Consider the following 13693-nt stretch of genomic DNA (forward strand, 5'->3'; position numbering starts at 1 on the left):
GTGATACTTCCAGGGCTGATTACACTGTGCACAGATCCCGTTAAAATGTCCCAAATACCTAGGCCTTCGCAATATTGTGCACTACAAGTGTGTTATACTCATAGTAGATATTCCATATGTGCTCTTTCTCATTTTTCACTCGTAGCTGCCTGGCGAGATAGGCCCCAATCTTATTACCCTTGCCATATGAGGTTCTGTGCAAGTGTAAGAGGAAAGCTCCACTCAGTTGTTGTAAATTGTGTTAAGTTTCCCCCATAAGGGCCATGACTTTCCTCTCTAATACCCAAGTTTGATGTTCCTTATTTAGCTTCCCTGCTTCTTGTAATTCTGCTTCTAGGGCCTGTATATCTTTGATGCAGGACTTGTTGAGGGCGAAATTTAGTGTAATGCATTGCCCCTTGAAAAACCGCCTTGAAGGCGTTTCAATTATTTAGAGGGTCCTTAGGGGTCGTTATTTTAAAAAAAAAACATTGATAGTTTCACTAAGAGAGTCATGTAGTGTTCTATCCCTTAACAATGACTGTAGGAAAAGCCATCATTTGTATTTCGGGGGCAGTAACTCCCAATCAAGACAAGTGCATACTGGTGCGTGATCGGAGAGCTGGATCTCATATATCTTCACGGAGTGCAGGGCCAGAGTGTTGCTTACAAAGATGTAGTCTAAGCTGGAGTAGGTTCTGTGGGCGTGAGAGAAGAATGTATAATCTCGGTCCATTGTATGTAGTGTGCGTTACACATCTAATAAGCCCACATCTATGAAGACCCTTTTGAGCTAAGTGGGGAAGTTGCCTATGGGTGAACGTTGAGACCCTGTGCTGTCTAGCTCTGCCTCCCAGGTCAGATTGAAATATCCCAATAGTAGGATTGGCCCCTCTGCAAAGCTGCCCAGAGATTCAAAAAAGTAGTGAAGAAACTGGGGTTGATTAGTGTTGGGAACATATGTTGTGGCAAAGGTACAGAGCTTACCTAATATACGCTCCTTAACCATAAGGCACCTCCCTTCCTTGTCCCTCTTGTAGCCCTATGGAGCGTAGTGTAGGGAAGAGTGGAAGAAAATAGCCATCCCGTTGTGCTTGGTGTGGGCTGAGGATTTTGTAGTATCCTCAGGTTGTAAAATGTTCATTTACTCCTCTGCATCTAGCTGCTCAGCCAGTGTCAGTGTTCCGGTTAGAACGTTGGTGTGAGTGACATGAGTGGAATGCTTGGGTGCCTGGTGTATGAGTGTTAGCAGTTGAGTATGGGCTGAGCAGCTAGGAGTCTGCTCCTGGTGGGGCTGATTGTTCCAGACTTATACTTCCTGTTATCCAATTTATGGTCAAATAAACCTTCTATATAACTCTATTACTGTCAGGAATTTACAAATTGCATCTACCTATGTTCCAAAAGTGGGGAATGGTGGAAAGACAATTGTAAAGCCTTGTCGGGTAAATATTTGGTACCAGTGTATTTCCAAATAGATTCCTTTCGTTATCATGTAAATAGGTTCAGGTCATAGTGGGTTTAGTTCCTTCCTAAGATGGCCGCCACAATAGCCACTGAAGCCATTCAGAGTTTAGTACGTGAGGGCTAGTTGATGTGTGCCGCGCGCAGCGTTCAAACTGCGCACTTCAACTGTTCGGGTTCCTGAGGAAACAGCTTGAGTCAGACGCTCCGTGTCAAATATTCGTGACAGGAGTTCATAGAGTAGTTTAGTTAAATTCTCGAGTCCGCTAATTTAGTGACTTGCCTAGAGAGAGTAACATATGCCAAATGTTACTTTTGAGTGGATTCCTGGAAGTTCGTGAAGAAACGTTCTTCCGTCTGCTGCAGTGACTGAGACTTCGTTTTTTCTCCTCTCGTCATCGTCGTGGGAGCCAGTTCACCCTGCTGAAGCTCGACAGGGGTTTCCTTCACGGAAGGTTCAACGGACTCCATTGACCTCTTGCGGAGCTAGCGAGAGGAACAGTAAGCCAGCGACTGCTTCCCCTTTCTTCCCCCATTGTCGGCGAACTATGTGCTGAATAGCTCTTCCCTTCTTGCGCTTAACCTGTTCTTTCCTTCCCCCTTTGCCTCCCTTGTTCCTTTTTGCGCGCTTCGTTCCATTCTGCATTGGAATCCTTGGAGCCGCATGTTCACTGCAAGACATTACCAGCTATAAACAGAACCCCAGTTGGGCAAATACAGAGAGCTTACAGGTAAAGAAGGAGTGAGAGTGTATTAGCTCATGGGTCGTAGTTTCAGTAAGGATCATCCAGTAATGTTAGTCTTTGTCCTGCAGGCATGAAGCTCCCTGAATGTACCTACACATCTTAATGAAGAGTAGCAATACCTTGGGGAACAACTGGTCGGATAAGATTCAATATTTACATAGAGTGAGAATATTAGTAGGTGGAAGTTGTTGTTTATTCTTTCCCCCCTTGTTCTGTGCATTAGGCATCTACAGTAACCGAAGTCCAGGTCAAGATTGATCTATCCAATCGGTGAAGGTGCCAGAAGCTCTCAAGGTGTCTCTTCTCTGTCCACTTCCCCTTTCCCTGTCACTAGTGAGTTCGCCCATGTGGCGGAGTCACTGGTGGAAGGGTGATCGGGTACAGCATCACTGCCTCTGCGAAGATTGGAGCCTTCTGACAGATTGAAGTGCCCAAGTATTCACTTCGCCCAGGCAGTATGACGGAGGGCTTAAATCTAAAGGAACTGGGAGATATGTTAGTGGGTATCCAGAGAGAGTTAGGAGCGGTAAGAGAGGAAAATAAAAGTTTAAAATTAGAATTGGAGGCTTCTAGACAAGAAAATAGAGTGTTAGCTCAGAAGATGGATGGATTAGTAATGGGAAACCCTGTTCAGGTTCCTTCTTCGTCCCACACCAGTCCTGTAAGTTCAGATCCTAAATCAGTAGCTCAGGTAATACACTCAGTCTCCCCTTTAATTCCTCTGGCAGCTCCCGAGAGATTTTCGGGGGATCCGCAAAAAGCCCAGCTTTTTTTAACTCAATGCTCCCTTCATTTCATGTGCCGCCCAACCCTTTTTCCCGATTCCCAATCCAGAGTAGCATTTATTTTGTCCTATCTTAGTGGGGATGCTGCTAATTGGGCAATGCCCTTGGTGAGCGAAGATGATCCAATCCTTTGTGATTTTGTTAAATTCAAATCTGAGTTCCTCAGAATTTTTGACAGGAGAAGGATTTCTCAGGCCACTGATAATGAGCTGCTTGAATTGCGTCAGGGCTCTAAAGATTTGCTATCATATCTGACGCAGTTTAACAAGTTAATTGTGGAAACCAACTGGCCGGAGGAGAAACGAGCTGCTTTATTTTATTGAGGACTGAAAGATGAGATTAAAGATACCTCAGCCCAAGTTCCAAATCGGCCCACTGAATTGTCTGCGTTGGTGGATTTAGTTTTGGAATTGGATTTTCGTCATTCAGAGCGTAGAGGAGAAAGAAGAAAAGATTGGAGAGTAAATGTTCCTCGATTTGATCGGGCTCGGTTCGAGAAAGGTTCCGGAGGGAGTAATGAAGCAGAACCCATGCAAATTGGAGCCATCCGTGGACCATTGAGCAAAGAGGAGAAGGAGGAACGGCGTTTGAAGAAATTGTGCCTTTATTGTGGGACCGCTGGCCACTTTGTAAAGGAATGTCCTAAGCGCCCCAAAGTACCGTTTAAGGGAAACGAGGCGGGCCATCAGTAGGCGGAGTCGCTCTGGTGGTGCAGGAGAAAAAGACGACTCTGGATCCTCATTTAATCCTAAACACTCTTCAGTCGTGCATCCCACATGTAATCCTTCACATGACCTTAAAATTCCGTGGACGACAGATTTCTGGAGTGGCTATTATGTTGGACTCTGGGGCCACAGGAAATTTTTGTGATATAAGGTATGCTCGAAGCATGGGAATTCAAGCCATAAAGAAAGAAAGACCAGAGCCAGTGAGAGCTGTCGATGGAACAAATTTATCGTCTGGGCCAATTATCAGTCATACTGAAGAATTGGAGCTGATTCAATCGGATGGGCATCGAGAAGTGATGCAATTCAATCTAATAGACGCCCCTCAGTTCCAATTGATTTTGGGACTACCTTGGCTGACTCTACACAATCCGACCATTGATTGGACGAATCGAACAGTCAGTATGCAGTCAAGCTTTTGTCTGGATCATTGTTATGGGCCCCAAGAACACTCCGTGGAGACTTCCCTTGCTTCTTTACTATCTTATAGAGGTCAGTCAGTCTGTGTAATTGATGCTGGAGAAATTCCCCCCGAATATCGGGATTTGAAGATGGTTTTTAGTGAACGGGAAGCAGAGGTTTTACCACCGCACCGTTCCTACGATTGTACGATTGATCTGGTCCCAGGAGCAGCACTGCCTTGCAGTCAGATTTATGCTCTGACAGAAGCTGAAAATAACCATCTCAAGGAGTATCTAGATCATTATCTGGCCAATGGGTTCATCAGACCCTCGCAGTCCCCGGTATCCTCCCCGTTATTTTTCATTCCAAAGAAGCAAGAAGGCAGTCTGAGAACCTGCATTGATTATCGCGCCTTGAATTTAGTAACAATCAAGAATCGATACCCCTTGCCTTTAATTTCCGTTCTTCTGGATCAACTCAAAGAAGCACAGATTTTCACCAAGCTTGACTTACGAGGGGCATATCACTTGGTGCGGATGAAAGAGGGGCACGAGTGGAAGACGGCCTTTCGTGCCAAATTTGGCCTTTTCGAATATTGCGTGATGCCCTTTGGGCTGTGTAATGCACCTGCTGTGTTTCAGCATTTCATAAATGACATTCTGAGTGATTTGATTGACAAGGTGGCTATAGTTTATCTGGACGATATTTTGATCTACTCTCAGAATACTCGAGACCATCCCAAGCACGTCAGAATGGTGTTGGAACGTTTAAGAACACATCATTTATATGTAAAATTGGAAAAGTGTGTTTTTCATGCTACTACAGTGGAGTTTCTAGGATTCGTCCTTTCTCCACATGGAATCACCATGGATCAAGGAAAAGTGCAAGCCGTCAAGGATTGGCCAGAACCACGGAGTATCAAGGAGATACAGCGATTTTTGGGATTTGCTAACTTCTATCGGCGCTTCATCCAGAGTTTTTCACACTTGATCGCACCCATCACTCGTTTACTAAAGAAAGGTGTGCAGTTCGAGTGGACCAGAGCAGCAGCTCAGGCATTTAGCCATCTCAAAGAAAGATTTGTGTCTGCCCCCATTCTTTTGCATGCCAACCCGGAAGAACCCTTCTTTGTAGAAGCAGATGCGTCAGATCAGGCAATCGGAGGTGTTCTCTCTCAACGACATTCCCAAACTGGTCAGTTGCATCCGGTAGCATATCGCTCTAGAAAATTAAATCCAGCAGAACTGAATTACACAATTGCAGAAAAAGAATTGCTAGCGGTTAAGGATGCCTTTGAGGACAGGAGGCATTATCTGCTGGGGGCTAAACATACTGTGACTGTGTTTACTGATCACAAGAATCTACAATTCTTGAAATCCGCAAAGACCCTAACTCCTCGACAGTTACGCTGGTCCTTGTACTTTGCAGATTTTGATTTTGTGCTCACTTTTCGCCCTGGAACAAAGAATGGAAAGGCGGATGCGCTTTCCCGCTTGGATACAGACGACTGTGAACATCCTGTTGAACCTCAACCAATCATTCCAGAGACTAAAATCATTTGTGCTCTTTCCCTGAGTAACTTTCAAGAAGAGGTGCGGAAAGGGTTATCTACAGAAGAAATTCAGAAGTGGGTTCAATCGGGTGAGGGGAGGGAGTTAAACCAATGTTTACCCTACTACAAAGGAGCGTTGTATCTCCCGACAACTACTCTCCAACAAAGGGCCTTGCAAAGCTGTCATGATCATCCTTTGGCCGGTCATAAAGGAGTTTCTAAGACTTTGGATTTAGTTCAGCGCTATTTTTGGTGGCCTGGGTTGTCCTCTCATGTCAAGCAATATGTGCAGTCTTGTGAACTGTGTGCCAGGGGTAAACCTAGTCGGCAGGCTCCACAAGGACTGCTGCAACCCCTTCCTACTCCGACCCATCCATGGCATACGGTCTCAATGGATTTGATTGTAGATTTACCGGTCAGTAAGGGATTCGATACTATCCTGGTGATTGTGGATACTTTTACCAAGATGAGTCACTTTATTGCCATGTCCGGTACCCCTACTGCTTCTGAGCTAGCACAAGCCTTTAGTAAGAACATTGTAAGACTACATGGGGTTCCCAAGATAGTGGTTTCAGATCGAGGTCCCCAGTTCATCTCCCGTTTCTGGCAAGCCTATCTAAAGGGGTTGGGAATTGAGAGAAGGTTGTCTACCAGCTATCACCCTGAGTCGGATGGGCAGACGGAGAGAATTAATCAAGAACTGGAACAGTACCTCCGTTTGTTTCTCCTTGAGAAGGGTGGTGACTGGTCGGATCACTTGTGGATGGCAGAATTCGCTAGTAATAATGCTAAAAGTGTTTCTACAGGTCACTCACCTTTTCATTTGAATTCTGGACACCACCCCAATCCATTCTGCCCTCAGGAAGATTTAGAAGTCCCCGCAGTGCAGACCTTGTTGACAAATATGTCCACTTTACATAAGTCTGCAGAAGAGAACTTGATAAAAGCTAAACAGGTCTACAAGAAAAGTGCAGATAGACATAGAAAACCCGCTCCGCAATATCAAGTAGGAGATCAGGTGTGGCTCTCTACAAAGAACCTTCATTTAAAAGGGAATAGAAAATTCCAACCAAGATTTGTGGGTCCCTATCCAGTTGAGCAGGTTATGGGTCCCGTGACAGTGAGGTTAAAGTTACCAATTAAATTGGGAATCCATCCAGTCTTCCACGTCTCTTTACTAAAGAAGTCTAGGTCCAACATGAGGTTGGGTAAACCACCTGAACCCCTCATTATTTCTGGTCACCCTGAGTACGAGGTTCATGACATTCTAGACTCTAAAAGCAAGAAAGGTAGACTATTTTATCTGGTAGATTGGAAGCGGTACGGCCCTGAGGAAAGGTCTTGGGAACCTGCTTCCCAAATTCATGCTCCATGACTCATTAAGAGATTCCATGCACGGCAACCTCTCAAACCTGGACCGATAAATCGGTCTTTGAGAGGGGGTACTGTCAGGAATTTACAAATTGCATCTACCTATGTTCCAAAAGTGGGGAATGGTGGAAAGACAATTGTAAAGCCTTGTCGGGTAAATATTTGGTACCCGTGTATTTCCAAATAGATTCCTTTCGTTATCATGTAAATAGGTTCAGGTCATAGTGGGTTTAGTTCCTTCCTAAGATGGCCGCCACAATAGCCACTGAAGCCATTCAGAGTTTAGTACGTGAGGGCTAGTTGATGTGTGCCGCGCGCAGCGTTCAAACTGCGCACTTCAACTGTTCGGGTTCCTGAGGAAACAGCTTGAGTCAGACGCTCCGTGTCAAATATTCGTGACAGGAGTTCATAGAGTAGTTTAGTTAAATTCTCGAGTCCGCTAATTTAGTGACTTGCCTAGAGAGAGTAACATATGCCAAATGTTACTTTTGAGTGGATTCCTGGAAGTTCGTGAAGAAACGTTCTTCCGTCTGCTGCAGTGACTGAGACTTCGTTTTTTCTCCTCTCGTCATCGTCGTGGGAGCCAGTTCACCCTGCTGAAGCTCGACAGGGGTTTCCTTCACGGAAGGTTCAACGGACTCCATTGACCTCTTGCGGAGCTAGCGAGAGGAACAGTAAGCCAGCGACTGCTTCCCCTTTCTTCCCCCATTGTCGGCGAACTATGTGCTGAACAGCTCTTCCCTTCTTGCGCTTAACCTGTTCTTTCCTTCCCCCTTTGCCTTCCTTGTTCCTTTTTGCGCGCTTCGTTCCATTCTGCATTGGAATCCTTGGAGCTGCATGTTCACTGCAAGACATTAACAGATATAAACAGAACCCCAGTTGGGCAAATACAGAGAGCTTACAGGTAAAGAAGTAGTGAGAGTGTATTAGCTCATGGGTCGTAGTTTCAGTAAGGATCATCCAGTAATGTTAGTCTTTGTCCTGCAGGCATGAAGCTTCCTGAATGTACCTACACATCTTAATGAAGAGTAGCAATACCTTGGGGAACAACTGGTAGGATAAGATTCAATATTTACATAGAGTGAGAATATTGGTAGGTGGAAGTTGTTGTTTATTCTTTCCCCCCTTGTTCTGTGCATTAGGCATCTACAGTAACCGAAGTCCAGGTCAAGATTGATCTATCCAATCGGTGAAGGTGCCAGAAGCTCTCAAGGTGTCTCTTCTCTGTCCACTTCCCCTTTCCCTGTCACTAGTGAGTTCGACCATGTGGCGGAGTCACTGGTGGAAGGGTGATCGGGTACAGCATCACTGCCTCTGCGAAGATTGGAGCCTTCTGACAATTACATCTGCCTCGGCTACATCATTATATGTATGTATGGACCAAGATACTACATATTTTATGGCGACAATCTGGAGCTAATCTCACACAGTACAGCAAGACTATGTGTAGGAAATGACCTACTACACGTACCGATGAAGAGCAACAGGAGCAACGAGAATCAAATATTCAAGCGAAAAGAAACTGGTCAAGCATGCCTTGCAGCTCCACCAGGGTCCACTACACTGGACAGCCCACCCAAGGCATTCTCTGCCTTCATCTCATCATCTTTAACAACAGTAAATACGAGTACAAGCCTGTTTTCAACTTTAAGAAGAAACTACAACTCAATAAATGTCTGGAGTGCCACAAAAATGTTTACTGTGCCTCAACCAATGACTTTTATGAAACAGAAAAAAAGGTAAATCTGTGGCTGTTGGTGTTTCTGTCTCCAGTGCGTAGGGTGCTGTTTCTGTTTTACATAAGACTGTCTTCTTCAAGTTCATCATTTATCACTGTATGCAGTTCAAGTCTTCTTTTGCCTTCGGTTTTGGATGTGTGACAATTTTTTTTATTAGTGCTGCACTAGCGCTGTATCTGTGTGATGAATACATGAACCATCGTCATGTTTTTGGGAATTGTCTACATCGAACAGTGTTTTGAGGAAAGTGATACCCCTGGTGAGCATTGGGGTATGTGTGAGCTTGGAGGCAGATGCGCAACATCGTGTGACCATTTGTGGCTGGTTTTAATGCCATGTTTAAGTCTCTGCCTGTTTCTGAAGAGGATAATGAAATTTTAAGCATGGCAAAAATGTTGACTTTATCGAAATCAATGGTCATTCATTTTCCTTTTTGAAGCATTTGGAGTATGACAGTTGCTCTGTATTTCAAACTTTAAATAGTGCACGTGCACCTTATCTGACACGCGCAACAGCTCTGGTAACTCTTGTGACGTTGGTAGCTTTACGAGTCTTCTTCGCTGCCTCTTGACGATCTCCAGCAGGAGCATGCCGAGAGCCTGTGCGTGACTCCATTTTAAGATTGGAGGATGCAGGCGATGTGCAGTGACGCTGAGAAGGGGTTGGAGCCTAAGCCTGGCATATTGCATATGTCATGACATATGCCACAGCGTGCCACATTTTTTGTATATGTTGCTCGAGGTATAATGGTTTTATAAACCCCCCATAAGTGCTAGTTGATTATTTTATAAGATAAATATTTAAAAAAAACAAAAAAAGTGTTTTTCCCCAGCTGGGGTTTGAACCCTGGTCAAAAATCATTCTCTCCACCTGTGAACCGCCAGTGAGCTATCTAAGTCCTATTTGTCATTTAAAAAGTGATGTCAGTCCCTCCTCCATCTCCATGGTGTTTAGAATTTAGATGTCACAAATCCTCTCTAGATTTACATGCTTTAAATACAAACAGCCCTTCCTTTTTACAGTCTGCTGCTAGCCCCATGCATTTATAATTGTTACACAATCATCCCCAAATTCTCATTCCACTAAATAAGTGATTTCTTTTATAGCAAACCTGTCCCCCCCTTACACATGCCACACAGCATGCTATCAATGCCTGACACGCACTATGACTAAGGAGGCCATAGTTCTTCCAGACACTGCTAGGGGGTCATTTACAAAGGCACAGCTTTCATTTGTGGAATTTAGAAAAAAAATTTAAAAAAAATTAAAAAAGATTTTCCCTAGCTGGGTATTGAACCCTGGTCAAAAAGCACTTACAGCCCCTGTGAACTGCCAGTGAGCAATCTATTTTGCAGGAATTTGCCTCAGCCAAAGCCCTATTTGTCATTGAAAAATTATGACAGTCCCTCCTCCATTTCCATGGAGTTTGGAATTTAGATGCCACAAATCCTCTCTCGATTTACATTCTTTAAATACAAACAGCCCTTCTTTTTTACAGTCTGCCACTAGCCCCATGCATTTATTGGTGTCACACAATCATCCAAAAATTCTCATTCCACTAAATAAGGGATTTCTTTTATAACAAACCTGTCCCCCCTTTCCATCAATATATAAAAAAACGATTTTCTCCAGCTGGGGTTTGAACCCTGGTCAAAAAGCAGTCCCCACCCCTGTGAACTGCCAGTGAGCCATCTATTTTGCTAGAAATACCCCTAAATCCTTAACCTTAAGAGTGTAGACTCAACCTTTAGAATCATTTTTTTTTCTGAAGGTGGCAGTTCGCTCACGCATTTCAATGAGCACACTTTAAAAACATCAGATTTCACATGATTACATTTAGCTGTTACATGTTGTGAACCATAATTTCTAATGTTATTTGGCATCTTGTAGAAATCTGTGCCTTGCATATTATGGTTTATCAAATATAGCTAATACCTGTATGCACTTTATAATAGTATATTCATGCTGATATTTTCTTACTGTATTTTAACATATTATGCAGTGCTGTTATTTGTCTGTTTCTGATTGCCCGCATTTTTGCACTTATTACTCTATGCTGCTATTGTCAAGAATAACTGACCAATTTAAAGGAGTGGTCGTCTTATATATTTGCTGCTCTGTTATAATATGACTATTTATAATTCCTTTTATGCTATATATACAAGTCCTTGTTATTTATTGTCATTTATTGATTTTTTATGGGAATTTTTTTTAACGTGACCTGTGTATTTATGGATATTAAGTATCCGAAAAAAGATTATTTTAATTGAATTGAATTGCAATATAACATAAACGCATTGAACCACTACTGCATTTCATTTCCCACTACATCGTCCACCCCAACAAATAGATTCTATCAGCATATAGCTGGTCCCTTAACTAAGAGGCCCGCATAACAACATTGATTCATATGCATCCACTGGAGGCACCGGGTCCAAATTTAGTCCTCGGTTGTCTGCCCATCTTATCCATATTTTGGGGTGCTTTTGTGGGGAACCCCTGGCCTTGAATATTGGGATCTCTAACCCCATGCAAAAAGTCCAGCACATTTTTCATGCCGAGAGAGAAGATGGGGCCGTTGCCTTCCACAGCCTTACTACATTCCTTTTACCCAATGTCAGCCCCAACAATAACAGGTGCCTCTTCTATACTTTACCTCCTATGCCCTCATGATATGTAAAATTGTCAATCTTGTTGAAGAGGGGAGCTCCCACCCCAACACTTCTGCAAGACCGGCCAGAACCAGTCTTCAACATTTTGTGAGCACCGTACAATGGCAAATTTTCTGTATTAGGGACCCCTCCTCCCGACCACACTGCCGGCATATAGGGGATGACTCTAGGCCTGCCCGCCACAGCCAGATCCTGGTATACTAAACCCGGTGAAGGTATTAAAATTGAATAATACGCAGTGATATTGCTATCACTTCTCCCCTAGGGAAGGACAGTCTTTCCATCCAATCATCTCTGTCCAAGATCACCAGCCCATGCTTCTCTAAGTTTATCCAATGTAGTCGAGCTATTAGTCACCAGTGACTGATAGATTTTCGAGATTCTATGGTCCTGTAAATGGCCTACGAGACCTTGGCTTCAATTAAGCATGGTCGGAAAATCCGTTCCGCTCGCGGATTTTGCGGATTTTCGGTAAATTCGCAATCCGCGAACTCTCGCGAATTTACCGAAAATCCGCAAATTCGCACGCAGCGGATTTTTTTTTTGGGTGATACAATATTGCGGCGTGTGGCGTTCACTTACCGTCATTCAGCGTTTGCTGAGTTGTTTTTCACGATATTTTGCAAGTGCTGCTCCATTTTGGATCTTGCTGCGGGATCCTGCGGGAGTTTGGCGACGCAGCGCGAGAGTTCGCAATTGCGAACATGTAGGTGCGGCGGGCAGCAACAATCTCGCACTCGCAAAATTACAAAATTTGCAATTCTGCACAAGAAATCCACTAGCAAGCAGCATAGACCTTCTGAAAATGATGATTTTTATCGGAATAACTCCTCAGGTTGACATTTGCCTGCCCTTTTTTGGATGTGAGGCTTTTTGACTTTCTTTGGATAACTTTTGGATTAGAAATCAACTTTCACAAGTAAGTTTGTTTGGGGCATTACAGTTGCTGTTCTGCAGAAAAACTAGTTTTGCAAAACTGAAAGCACTCAGCAGGTGCAAAAGTTCACTCATCCTTAGTAAACATCCCCTGTAGTACTTCCTGAGGGGCCCCTCCAGAGTTCACTTGCCTATGTTTGTTTGGGGCATTACAGTTGCTGTTCTGCAGAAAAATGAGTTTTGCAAAACTGAAAGCACTCAGCAGGTGCAAAAGTTCAAACTCATCATTAGTAATAGTAACCATTCCCTGTAGTGCTTCCTGACTGGGGCCCCTCCAGAGTTCAGTTGCTAGTTGCAACAATTCTATGACCCTGCTCTAACCCTCACAGCAGGCTCATAGAATAACTACAAGTAGGCCACAAACGTCCTAGAAAAAAAATTGCACTGCAACAGAAAGCAAATTACAGATAAGGAAGCAGGTGCCAGACTGGAATTTTAAAACAGTGACACATTAATAAATCAACCCCAAATTAATTCATGTCAGTTGAAGCAGGGCAGGTGTGCTTGCTTTTCCCCCCCATAATCTACAGTGATGATTAACCAGAGGGTGGCATTGATGTACCAGAGGGTGGCATGGGTGAAACAGAGGGTGGCAGCGGTGAAACAGAGGGTGCTGGGAACCTGTGATGATGAACCAGACGTAGAAACAACATAGTCGCGACCGTAGCGAGCCGACAAGTAAGTTCGCAATTGCGAACTGGTACAAAACCCTCGCAAACTGGCAGAAACCCTTGCGAACACAAAAAAAATCTGCAAATTCGCGAGAATTTGCGGATTTTGCGGATTGCGAGTTCGCAAATACGCAAATTTACGAACTCCAAATTCGCAAAATTCGCCCATGCTTAACTTCAATCAGCCTGAATTTGTGAATAGCCTCTAATCCTGAGATACTAGGATAAATCGCAATGCCAACATTGAAGGTATTTGTAAAATGTAGTTTTTGGCATCTGGTACTCTTGTTGAAGGTCTTGGAATGATATCAGAACCAAGCCTCACAATACGTCCCTTATGTGTAGACTCCTCTATTATCCCACCCTCCATGTCCGGATAATGCAGCTAGCTGCAGCACATGACCGTTGTGCCACAGTGGGGTTTCCCCAGTAAATGAATTCCACCAGCCCATCCTGCGGAGAGACTGTTACCACACCTAAAATACCACCGAGTGGCCGGCGTTAAAGAATTGAGTAGAGGCGCCAAATACAGTATGGTATTTAGGGTGGACTCTTGTATACACCTTTGCTCCACTACATAAGCGGTGTGCTTCCTGTCCCCTTACCACCATTCATTTGGCACCAAATGATGCAATGCCATATAGTATGATT

Source organism: Lissotriton vulgaris, chromosome 4_1 (genome assembly GCF_964263255.1).
Source record: "Lissotriton vulgaris chromosome 4_1, aLisVul1.2, whole genome shotgun sequence".
NCBI classification, from domain to species: domain Eukaryota; kingdom Metazoa; phylum Chordata; class Amphibia; order Caudata; family Salamandridae; genus Lissotriton; species Lissotriton vulgaris.